Raw genomic sequence first — 13,159 nt, 5'->3', positions numbered from 1 at the left:
CAGGCGGCCCGGTCCGGGTTTTTTCTTCTTTTCTTCTTTCTTTCACACGCCTGGTGGGCGGTGCCACCCGATCACAAGGGCTGGCAAGGCTTTCGGAGCCTGGGGAGCGGACACCCGCACAAAGGGTGGCCAGGCGGCCCGGTCCGGGTTTTTTCTTCTTTTCTTCTTTCTTTCACACGCCTGGTGGGCGGTGCCACCCGATCACAAGGGCTGGCAAGGCTTTCGGAGCCTGGGGAGCGGACACCCGCACAAAGGGTGGCCAGGCGGCCCGGTCCGGGTTTTTTCTTCTTTTCTTCTTTCTTTCACACGCCTGGTGGGCGGTGCCACCCGATCACAAGGGCTGGCAAGGCTTTCGGAGCCTGGGGAGCGGACACCCGCACAAAGGGTGGCCAGGCGGCCCGGTCCGGGTTTTTTCTTCTTTTCTTCTTTCTTTCACACGCCTGGTGGGCGGTGCCACCCGATCACAAGGGCTGGCAAGGCTTTCGGAGCCTGGGGAGCGGACACCCGCAGAAAGGGTGGCCAGGCGGCCCGGTCCGGGTTTTTTCTTCTTTTCTTCTTTCTTTCACACGCCTGGTGGGCGGTGCCACCCGATCACAAGGGCTGGCAAGGCTTTCGGAGCCTGGGGAGCGGACACCCGCACAAAGGGTGGCCAGGCGGCCCGGTCCGGGTTTTTTCTTCTTTTCTTCTTTCTTTCACACGCCTGGTGGGCGGTGCCACCCGATCACAAGGGCTGGCAAGGCTTTCGGAGCCTGGGGAGCGGACACCCGCACAAAGGGTGGCCAGGCGGCCCGGTCCGGGTTTTTTCTTCTTTTCTTCTTTCTTTCACACGCCTGGTGGGCGGTGCCACCCGATCACAAGGGCTGGCAAGGCTTTCGGAGCCTGGGGAGCGGACACCCGCACAAAGGGTGGCCAGGCGGCCCGGTCCGGGTTTTTTCTTCTTTTCTTCTTTCTTTCACACGCCTGGTGGGCGGTGCCACCCGATCACAAGGGCTGGCAAGGCTTTCGGAGCCTGGGGAGCGGACACCCGCACAAAGGGTGGCCAGGCGGCCCGGTCCGGGTTTTTTCTTCTTTTCTTCTTTCTTTCACACGCCTGGTGGGCGGTGCCACCCGATCACAAGGGCTGGCAAGGCTTTCGGAGCCTGGGGAGCGGACACCCGCACAAAGGGTGGCCAGGCGGCCCGGACCGGGTTTTTTCTTCTTTTCTTCTTTCTTTCACACGCCTGGTGGGCGGTGCCACCCGATCACAAGGGCTGGCAAGGCTTTCGGAGCCTGGGGAGCGGACACCCGCACAAAGGGTGGCCAGGCGGCCCGGTCCGGGTTTTTTCTTCTTTTCTTCTTTCTTTCACACGCCTGGTGGGCGGTGCCACCCGATCACAAGGGCTGGCAAGGCTTTCGGAGCCTGGGGAGCGGACACCCGCACAAAGGGTGGCCAGGCGGCCCGGTCCGGGTTTTTTCTTCTTTTCTTCTTTCTTTCACACGCCTGGTGGGCGGTGCCACCCGATCACAAGGGCTGGCAAGGCTTTCGGAGCCTGGGGAGCGGACACCCGCACAAAGGGTGGCCAGGCGGCCCGGTCCGGGTTTTTTCTTCTTTTCTTCTTTCTTTCACACGCCTGGTGGGCGGTGCCACCCGATCACAAGGGCTGGCAAGGCTTTCGGAGCCTGGGGAGCGGACACCCGCACAAAGGGTGGCCAGGCGGCCCGGTCCGGGTTTTTTCTTCTTTTCTTCTTTCTTTCACACGCCTGGTGGGCGGTGCCACCCGATCACAAGGGCTGGCAAGGCTTTCGGAGCCTGGGGAGCGGACACCCGCACAAAGGGTGGCCAGGCGGCCCGGTCCGGGTTTTTTCTTCTTTTCTTCTTTCTTTCACACGCCTGGTGGGCGGTGCCACCCGATCACAAGGGCTGGCAAGGCTTTCGGAGCCTGGGGAGCGGACACCCGCACAAAGGGTGGCCAGGCGGCCCGGTCCGGGTTTTTTCTTCTTTTCTTCTTTCTTTCACACGGCTGGTGGGCGGTGCCACCCGATCACAAGGGCTGGCAAGGCTTTCGGAGCCTGGGGAGCGGACACCCGCACAAAGGATGGCCAGGCGGCCCGGTCCGGGTTTTTTCTTCTTTTCTTCTTTCTTTCACACGCCTGGTGGGCGGTGCCACCCGATCACAAGGGCTGGCAAGGCTTTCGGAGCCTGGGGAGCGGACACCCGCACAAAGGGTGGCCAGGCGGCCCGGTCCGGGTTTTTTCTTCTTTTCTTCTTTCTTTCACACGCCTGGTGGGCGGTGCCACCCGATCACAAGGGCTGGCAAGGCTTTCGGAGCCTGGGGAGCGGACACCCGCACAAAGGGTGGCCAGGCGGCCCGGTCCGGGTTTTTTCTTCTTTTCTTCTTTCTTTCACACGCCTGGTGGGCGGTGCCACCCGATCACAAGGGCTGGCAAGGCTTTCGGAGCCTGGGGAGCGGACACCCGCACAAAGGGTGGCCAGGCGGCCCGGTCCGGGTTTTTTCTTCTTTTCTTCTTTCTTTCACACGCCTGGTGGGCGGTGCCACCCGATCACAAGGGCTGGCAAGGCTTTCGGAGCCTGGGGAGCGGACACCCGCACAAAGGGTGGCCAGGCGGCCCGGACCGGGTTTTTTCTTCTTTTCTTCTTTCTTTCACACGCCTGGTGGGCGGTGCCACCCGATCACAAGGGCTGGCAAGGCTTTCGGAGCCTGGGGAGCGGACACCCGCACAAAGGGTGGCCAGGCGGCCCGGTCCGGGTTTTTTCTTCTTTTCTTCTTTCTTTCACACGCCTGGTGGGCGGTGCCACCCGATCACAAGGGCTGGCAAGGCTTTCGGAGCCTGGGGAGCGGACACCCGCACAAAGGGTGGCCAGGCGGCCCGGACCGGGTTTTTTCTTCTTTTCTTCTTTCTTTCACACGCCTGGTGGGCGGTGCCACCCGATCACAAGGGCTGGCAAGGCTTTCGGAGCCTGGGGAGCGGACACCCGCACAAAGGGTGGCCAGGCGGCCCGGTCCGGGTTTTTTCTTCTTTTCTTCTTTCTTTCACACGCCTGGTGGGCGGTGCCACCCGATCACAAGGGCTGGCAAGGCTTTCGGAGCCTGGGGAGCGGACACCCGCACAAAGGGTGGCCAGGCGGCCCGGTCCGGGTTTTTTCTTCTTTTCTTCTTTCTTTCACACGCCTGGTGGGCGGTGCCACCCGATCACAAGGGCTGGCAAGGCTTTCGGAGCCTGGGGAGCGGACACCCGCACAAAGGATGGCCAGGCGGCCCGGTCCGGGTTTTTTCTTCTTTTCTTCTTTCTTTCACACGCCTGGTGGGCGGTGCCACCCGATCACAAGGGCTGGCAAGGCTTTCGGAGCCTGGGGAGCGGACACCCGCACAAAGGGTGGCCAGGCGGCCCGGTCCGGGTTTTTTCTTCTTTTCTTCTTTCTTTCACACGCCTGGTGGGCGGTGCCACCCGATCACAAGGGCTGGCAAGGCTTTCGGAGCCTGGGGAGCGGACACCCGCACAAAGGGTGGCCAGGCGGCCCGGACCGGGTTTTTTCTTCTTTTCTTCTTTCTTTCACACGCCTGGTGGGCGGTGCCACCCGATCACAAGGGCTGGCAAGGCTTTCGGAGCCTGGGGAGCGGACACCCGCACAAAGGGTGGCCAGGCGGCCCGGTCCGGGTTTTTTCTTCTTTTCTTCTTTCTTTCACACGCCTGGTGGGCGGTGCCACCCGATCACAAGGGCTGGCAAGGCTTTCGGAGCCTGGGGAGCGGACACCCGCACAAAGGGTGGCCAGGCGGCCCGGACCGGGTTTTTTCTTCTTTTCTTCTTTCTTTCACACGCCTGGTGGGCGGTGCCACCCGATCACAAGGGCTGGCAAGGCTTTCGGAGCCTGGGGAGCGGACACCCGCACAAAGGGTGGCCAGGCGGCCCGGTCTGGGTTTTTTCTTCTTTTCTTCTTTCTTTCACACGCCTGGTGGGCGGTGCCACCCGATCACAAGGGCTGGCAAGGCTTTCGGAGCCTGGGGAGCGCACACCCGCACAAAGGGTGGCCAGGCGGCCCGGTCCGGGTTTTTTCTTCTTTTCTTCTTTCTTTCACACGCCTGGTGGGCGGTGCCACCCGATCACAAGGGCTGGCAAGGCTTTCGGAGCCTGGGGAGCGGACACCCGCACAAAGGGTGGCCAGGCGGCCCGGTCCGGGTTTTTTCTTCTTTTCTTCTTTCTTTCACACGCCTGGTGGGCGGTGCCACCCGATCACAAGGGCTGGCAAGGCTTTCGGAGCCTGGGGAGCGGACACCCGCACAAAGGGTGGCCAGGCGGCCCGGACCGGGTTTTTTCTTCTTTTCTTCTTTCTTTCACACGCCTGGTGGGCGGTGCCACCCGATCACAAGGGCTGGCAAGGCTTTCGGAGCCTGGGGAGCGGACACCCGCACAAAGGGTGGCCAGGCGGCCCGGTCCGGGTTTTTTCTTCTTTTCTTCTTTCTTTCACACGCCTGGTGGGCGGTGCCACCCGATCACAAGGGCTGGCAAGGCTTTCGGAGCCTGGGGAGCGGACACCCGCACAAAGGGTGGCCAGGCGGCCCGGTCCGGGTTTTTTCTTCTTTTCTTCTTTCTTTCACACGCCTGGTGGGCGGTGCCACCCGATCACAAGGGCTGGCAAGGCTTTCGGAGCCTGGGGAGCGGACACCCGCACAAAGGGTGGCCAGGCGGCCCGGTCCGGGTTTTTTCTTCTTTTCTTCTTTCTTTCACACGCCTGGTGGGCGGTGCCACCCGATCACAAGGGCTGGCAAGGCTTTCGGAGCCTGGGGAGCGGACACCCGCACAAAGGGTGGCCAGGCGGCCCGGTCCGGGTTTTTTCTTCTTTTCTTCTTTCTTTCACACGCCTGGTGGGCGGTGCCACCCGATCACAAGGGCTGGCAAGGCTTTCGGAGCCTGGGGAGCGGACACCCGCACAAAGGGTGGCCAGGCGGCCCGGTCCGGGTTTTTTCTTCTTTTCTTCTTTCTTTCACACGCCTGGTGGGCGGTGCCACCCGATCACAAGGGCTGGCAAGGCTTTCGGAGCCTGGGGAGCGGACACCCGCACAAAGGGTGGCCAGGCGGCCCGGTCCGGGTTTTTTCTTCTTTTCTTCTTTCTTTCACACGCCTGGTGGGCGGTGCCACCCGATCACAAGGGCTGGCAAGGCTTTCGGAGCCTGGGGAGCGGACACCCGCACAAAGGGTGGCCAGGCGGCCCGGTCCGGGTTTTTTCTTCTTTTCTTCTTTCTTTCACACGCCTGGTGGGCGGTGCCACCCGATCACAAGGGCTGGCAAGGCTTTCGGAGCCTGGGGAGCGGACACCCGCACAAAGGGTGGCCAGGCGGCCCGGACCGGGTTTTTTCTTCTTTTCTTCTTTCTTTCACACGCCTGGTGGGCGGTGCCACCCGATCACAAGGGCTGGCAAGGCTTTCGGAGCCTGGGGAGCGGACACCCGCACAAAGGCTGGCCAGGCGGCCCGGTCCGGGTTTTTTCTTCTTTTCTTCTTTCTTTCACACGCCTGGTGGGCGGTGCCACCCGATCACAAGGGCTGGCAAGGCTTTCGGAGCCTGGGGAGCGGACACCCGCACAAAGGGTGGCCAGGCGGCCCGGTCCGGGTTTTCTCTTCTTTTCTTCTTTCTTTCACACGCCTGGTGGGCGGTGCCACCCGATCACAAGGGCTGGCAAGGCTTTCGGAGCCTGGGGAGCGGACACCCGCACAAAGGGTGGCCAGGCGGCCCGGTCCGGGTTTTTTCTTCTTTTCTTCTTTCTTTCACACGCCTGGTGGGCGGTGCCACCCGATCACAAGGGCTGGCAAGGCTTTCGGAGCCTGGGGAGCGGACACCCGCACAAAGGGTGGCCAGGCGGCCCGGTCCGGGTTTTTTCTTCTTTTCTTCTTTCTTTCACACGCCTGGTGGGCGGTGCCACCCGATCACAAGGGCTGGCAAGGCTTTCGGAGCCTGGGGAGCGGACACCCGCACAAAGGGTGGCCAGGCGGCCCGGTCCGGGTTTTTTCTTCTTTTCTTCTTTCTTTCACACGCCTGGTGGGCGGTGCCACCCGATCACAAGGGCTGGCAAGGCTTTCGGAGCCTGGGGAGCGGACACCCGCACAAAGGGTGGCCAGGCGGCCCGGTCCGGGTTTTTTCTTCTTTTCTTCTTTCTTTCACACGCCTGGTGGGCGGTGCCACCCGATCACAAGGGCTGGCAAGGCTTTCGGAGCCTGGGGAGCGGACACCCGCAGAAAGGGTGGCCAGGCGGCCCGGTCCGGGTTTTTTCTTCTTTTCTTCTTTCTTTCACACGCCTGGTGGGCGGTGCCACCCGATCACAAGGGCTGGCAAGGCTTTCGGAGCCTGGGGAGCGGACACCCGCACAAAGGGTGGCCAGGCGGCCCGGTCCGGGTTTTTTCTTCTTTTCTTCTTTCTTTCACACGCCTGGTGGGCGGTGCCACCCGATCACAAGGGCTGGCAAGGCTTTCGGAGCCTGGGGAGCGGACACCCGCACAAAGGGTGGCCAGGCGGCCCGGTCCGGGTTTTTTCTTCTTTTCTTCTTTCTTTCACACGCCTGGTGGGCGGTGCCACCCGATCACAAGGGCTGGCAAGGCTTTCGGAGCCTGGGGAGCGGACACCCGCACAAAGGGTGGCCAGGCGGCCCGGTCCGGGTTTTTTCTTCTTTTCTTCTTTCTTTCACACGCCTGGTGGGCGGTGCCACCCGATCACAAGGGCTGGCAAGGCTTTCGGAGCCTGGGGAGCGGACACCCGCACAAAGGGTGGCCAGGCGGCCCGGTCCGGGTTTTTTCTTCTTTTCTTCTTTCTTTCACACGCCTGGTGGGCGGTGCCACCCGATCACAAGGGCTGGCAAGGCTTTCGGAGCCTGGGGAGCGGACACCCGCACAAAGGGTGGCCAGGCGGCCCGGTCCGGGTTTTTTCTTCTTTTCTTCTTTCTTTCACACGCCTGGTGGGCGGTGCCACCCGATCACAAGGGCTGGCAAGGCTTTCGGAGCCTGGGGAGCGGACACCCGCACAAAGGGTGGCCAGGCGGCCCGGTCCGGGTTTTTTCTTCTTTTCTTCTTTCTTTCACACGCCTGGTGGGCGGTGCCACCCGATCACAAGGGCTGGCAAGGCTTTCGGAGCCTGGGGAGCGGACACCCGCACAAAGGGTGGCCAGGCGGCCCGGACCGGGTTTTTTCTTCTTTTCTTCTTTCTTTCACACGCCTGGTGGGCGGTGCCACCCGATCACAAGGGCTGGCAAGGCTTTCGGAGCCTGGGGAGCGGACACCCGCACAAAGGGTGGCCAGGCGGCCCGGTCCGGGTTTTTTCTTCTTTTCTTCTTTCTTTCACACGCCTGGTGGGCGGTGCCACCCGATCACAAGGGCTGGCAAGGCTTTCGGAGCCTGGGGAGCGGACACCCGCACAAAGGGTGGCCAGGCGGCCCGGACCGGGTTTTTTCTTCTTTTCTTCTTTCTTTCACACGCCTGGTGGGCGGTGCCACCCGATCACAAGGGCTGGCAAGGCTTTCGGAGCCTGGGGAGCGGACACCCGCAGAAAGGGTGGCCAGGCGGCCCGGTCCGGGTTTTTTCTTCTTTTCTTCTTTCTTTCACACGCCTGGTGGGCGGTGCCACCCGATCACAAGGGCTGGCAAGGCTTTCGGAGCCTGGGGAGCGGACACCCGCACAAAGGGTGGCCAGGCGGCCCGGTCCGGGTTTTTTCTTCTTTTCTTCTTTCTTTCACACGCCTGGTGGGCGGTGCCACCCGATCACAAGGGCTGGCAAGGCTTTCGGAGCCTGGGGAGCGGACACCCGCACAAAGGATGGCCAGGCGGCCCGGTCCGGGTTTTTTCTTCTTTTCTTCTTTCTTTCACACGCCTGGTGGGCGGTGCCACCCGATCACAAGGGCTGGCAAGGCTTTCAGAGCCTGGGGAGCGGACACCCGCACAAAGGGTGGCCAGGCGGCCCGGTCCGGGTTTTTTCTTCTTTTCTTCTTTCTTTCACACGCCTGGTGGGCGGTGCCACCCGATCACAAGGGCTGGCAAGGCTTTCGGAGCCTGGGGAGCGGACACCCGCACAAAGGGTGGCCAGGCGGCCCGGACCGGGTTTTTTCTTCTTTTCTTCTTTCTTTCACACGCCTGGTGGGCGGTGCCACCCGATCACAAGGGCTGGCAAGGCTTTCGGAGCCTGGGGAGCGGACACCCGCACAAAGGGTGGCCAGGCGGCCCGGTCCGGGTTTTTTCTTCTTTTCTTCTTTCTTTCACACGCCTGGTGGGCGGTGCCACCCGATCACAAGGGCTGGCAAGGCTTTCGGAGCCTGGGGAGCGGACACCCGCACAAAGGGTGGCCAGGCGGCCCGGACCGGGTTTTTTCTTCTTTTCTTCTTTCTTTCACACGCCTGGTGGGCGGTGCCACCCGATCACAAGGGCTGGCAAGGCTTTCGGAGCCTGGGGAGCGGACACCCGCACAAAGGGTGGCCAGGCGGCCCGGTCTGGGTTTTTTCTTCTTTTCTTCTTTCTTTCACACGCCTGGTGGGCGGTGCCACCCGATCACAAGGGCTGGCAAGGCTTTCGGAGCCTGGGGAGCGCACACCCGCACAAAGGGTGGCCAGGCGGCCCGGTCCGGGTTTTTTCTTCTTTTCTTCTTTCTTTCACACGCCTGGTGGGCGGTGCCACCCGATCACAAGGGCTGGCAAGGCTTTCGGTGCCTGGGGAGCGGACACCTGCACAAAGGGTGGCCAGGCGGCCCGGTCCGGGTTTTTTCTTCTTTTCTTCTTTCTTTCACACGCCTGGTGGGCGGTGCCACCCGATCACAAGGGCTGGCAAGGCTTTCGGAGCCTGGGGAGCGGACACCCGCACAAAGGGTGGCCAGGCGGCCCGGACCGGGTTTTTTCTTCTTTTCTTCTTTCTTTCACACGCCTGGTGGGCGGTGCCACCCGATCACAAGGGCTGGCAAGGCTTTCGGAGCCTGGGGAGCGGACACCCGCACAAAGGGTGGCCAGGCGGCCCGGTCCGGGTTTTTTCTTCTTTTCTTCTTTCTTTCACACGCCTGGTGGGCGGTGCCACCCGATCACAAGGGCTGGCAAGGCTTTCGGAGCCTGGGGAGCGGACACCCGCACAAAGGGTGGCCAGGCGGCCCGGTCCGGGTTTTTTCTTCTTTTCTTCTTTCTTTCACACGCCTGGTGGGCGGTGCCACCCGATCACAAGGGCTGGCAAGGCTTTCGGAGCCTGGGGAGCGGACACCCGCACAAAGGGTGGCCAGGCGGCCCGGTCCGGGTTTTTTCTTCTTTTCTTCTTTCTTTCACACGCCTGGTGGGCGGTGCCACCCGATCACAAGGGCTGGCAAGGCTTTTGGGGGCCTGGGGAGCGGACACCCGCACAAAGGGTGGCCAGGCGGCCCGGTCCGGGTTTTTTCTTCTTTTCTTCTTTCTTTCACACGCCTGGTGGGCGGTGCCACCCGATCACAAGGGCTGGCAAGGCTTTCGGAGCCTGGGGAGCGGACACCCGCACAAAGGGTGGCCAGGCGGCCCGGTCCGGGTTTTTTCTTCTTTTCTTCTTTCTTTCACACGCCTGGTGGGCGGTGCCACCCGATCACAAGGGCTGGCAAGGCTTTCGGAGCCTGGGGAGCGGACACCCGCACAAAGGGTGGCCAGGCGGCCCGGTCCGGGTTTTTTCTTCTTTTCTTCTTTCTTTCACACGCCTGGTGGGCGGTGCCACCCGATCACAAGGGCTGGCAAGGCTTTCGGAGCCTGGGGAGCGGACACCCGCACAAATGGTGGCCAGGCGGCCCGGACCGGGTTTTTTCTTCTTTTCTTCTTTCTTCCACACGCCTGGTGGGCGGTGCCACCCGATCACAAGGGCTGGCAAGGCTTTCGGAGCCTGTGGAGCGGAAACCCGCACAAAGGGTGGTCAGGCGGCCCGGTCCGGGTTTTTTCTTCTTTTCTTCTTTCTTTCACACGCCTGGTGGGTGGTGCCACCCGATCACAAGGGCTGGCAAGGCTTTCGGAGCCTGGGGAGCGGACACCCGCTCACTGGGCAACAGTGAGAAGCCAGTGGCTCCGTAAGAAGCATTTGAAAGTCCTGGAGTGGCCTAGCCAGTCTCCAGACCTCAACCCCATAGAAAATCTGTGGCGGGAGTTGAAAGTCCGTGTTGCTCGGCGACAGCCCCAAAACATCACTGCTCTCGAGAAGATCTGCATGGAGGAATGGGCCAAAATACCAGCTACTGTGTGTGCAAACCTGGTAAAGACCTATAGTAAACGTTTGACCTCTGTTATTGCCAACAAAGGTTTTGTTACAAAGTATTGAGTTGTATGTTTGTTATTGACCAAATACTTATTTCCCACACTGATTTATGGATAAATTCTTTACAAATCCTACCATGTGAATTCATGGATTTTTTTTTCACATTCTGTCTCTCACAGTTGAAGTGTACCTCTGGTGCAAATTACTGACCTCTGTCATCATTTTAGGAGGGGGAACTTGCACAATCGGTGGCTGACTAAATACTTTTTTGCCCCACTGTATACTTTTTGCAGGGTGCGCTGCGAAAAGCTCCACATTTATGACAATGATAAGAAATTAATTGGTCTGTTCAAGATGAAGCCATAGTTTTACCTGTTCTGCAACACTTTGTCTTATGAGGGTTTCAGGAAGTTCATCTGCAGAATAAGATGCATATTATATACTGTAACTTTGCAATGACCAAGCATAGTAAACAAGTGTGTAAAGGTTGGAAATGTAATGCAAACAAAAAAAGAAGTCAATTTTAATGATTTAGTTATATGTCCAGGCATTCACCTAAACTGCAACTTTCATCACCACCCACTTTAGCTACAGGGTCTTCATCTGTAAAATAACACATTAATTGCAATATATCTGAATGCCCAACATGGCCAGTGTACCATGTTCAATCATAACATCAAAAATATACAATTTGGTTTGGGCAGGCACACACCTGAGATGGAACTTTGATCATCCAAACACACGACCTCTGTACAAAAAGTAAAATTATTTCATACCATACAAATTCGAGTGCTAGACAGTAGTTAATAGTAATATTGATCACTTTATTACCCAGTTGTCTTCGCCCGATGTATAGTGTTCTTTTCCACAGATGTGTAATATCAGAAACAGTTCTGTATTCTTTGTGGAACTCCTCCTTACTCCACCTGGTCCCGTCAGAATGGCAAAGAGTGAACTCACTCCCCTCAGTACGCTCTGGCCAGAAGCGTTCTTTGCCTATGGTAATTAAATCATCATAGGTTTCATGGCCTTGCAGAATGATTCGAGGTGGAACTTCGTCCATTATTAACTTTCTATGAGTTCTTGGCTTCCACTCCATGGGAGCCAGTCTGACCTAGCATCAAGGAAAAAAAGGGAAATTTATGAAAAAATATGCCTTTTTAGAAAGGTTTTTTTTAATATATTGCTGATAGTCATACACGTAGCTTCACTTTTTAACTAACCTTCAATAATGATTTGCCATGGTCCAAACGTTTATCATTCAATGGAAACTGCCTTTTCTTTACTTGAGGCTGTAGTAGTTTCTTGGCTTTACCAAAGGCCTCTGCTGCACCTGTAATGGATGAAGCTGAAAGTTAATCAAACTGATCCACAGCGAGTTCTATATTACAAGTGATCTTAAAGAAAAATAATTGGGGTTTTCTTACTGAGAAATTCATTGCCACGTGTTGAAGTAGTGTCATCTGTAATATAAATAGGGCAGTGATGTGAAACGTGGTTTATAGAATTCTACTACAATCACAGACTACTGCACAGTCATCTGCTTTCAAAATGCATTGCATCTATTAATAAAGTGGTTAGTCAATCATAACCTGCTAAGCATATCATGTTAAATAAAGGAGATTATTTTACATGTTGTTCAAAAGTATCAAAACCTACCTGATTTTTCTGTTGTCAGGAGCTTTTTTACGTTGTTATCAAAGCCTTTTTGGGTAATTTCACCTTCAAGTAAAATTTTAAAAGGGTAAGTAGTTATAGATTGACTGTAGGAGCCAGATCCTACAAGACTATCTAATTTTTAAATTGCAATAAAGTCTTTTAATTTTGTGAGAAATTTATCTTTTGTCTTTTTTTTTTCTTTTTTTTTAAATCGGGCACTCCGACAATATCATAAAGTAATAACTATATACGTCTGTTAACATGCATATTAATTAAGAGAAGTAAATAGGAATACCATACAATGTTAAATAATTAAAGCACGATATTGTTTTTTGCAGTTAAAAAAATGAACTTGCAAGCATTACAAAAACATTTAATAAAGTGTTTGATTACCATTTTCAAGGTGTTTTTTCAGCTGCTCGTAAGCTTTCAGCTTGTCCATTTGTTGAAATGTATACAAAACAATTACTGAACAGTTTAAATTTAAATCACGTTTAACCACTGTCGCTAGCTAGAATGAATTAGCCAGACAAAAATAGTACTGATTTGGTTTCGTACAAAACTAGCTTTCCTTCTCTGATATGTAACTTTCACAACATAACCGCAACTTAATATAACACAACTGTGGCAAAAATATGAACAAAAGGGAGAAAAAGTTAAACTTACCTTTGTCGTTAGGAGCCTGAACCGCGGCAAAACTCCGGTGAGGTCAATGACCTTACGCTCTCCCACTGTCACACGTTGATGACGTATTTGGAAATCAATTCGGGTGGGACATGACAACAACGCCACCTGCAGGAAGATTTTCTCTCTGTCTGGTACCTTGTGTTCTGATACCTGACAACTTTTTTCCTGACAACTGAGACCTGACAATTTTTTGTCTGATACCTGACAACTTTTTTCTTGAGACCTGACGATGTCCTAAAATGTACACCGTAGTCCTGTTTGAAATGGAATGAGAGAAGCTGGTTATTTTGTCATACGTCCAGGAGCAACATTCAGGTAAAAGTGAAAGAACAAATGATTCGTCAATAAAGGATTATGTTGGATCAGTGTTTCAATATTTATATCTTTTATTAGATTTACATTTGGTTTGGTTATTTGCCTTTTGGCTGAAAATACACTGAGAGAGGACTTTTTTTTATTAGCGATCTCAATAGTATTTTTTTTTCATATTAATGTAATTTTTTCATCTAATTGAATACAATCTATTTCTGTCCGATTCTGTCTGACCGTTAGTCTGAGGATGGTGTCCAGAGCTCAAACATGGTTTTGCTCCCAAGG

This window comes from Aulonocara stuartgranti, assembly GCF_965226115.1.
Source record: "Aulonocara stuartgranti genome assembly, chromosome: 4".
Taxonomy (NCBI): domain Eukaryota; kingdom Metazoa; phylum Chordata; class Actinopteri; order Cichliformes; family Cichlidae; genus Aulonocara; species Aulonocara stuartgranti.
Note: the sequence above shows the minus strand (reverse complement) of the source record.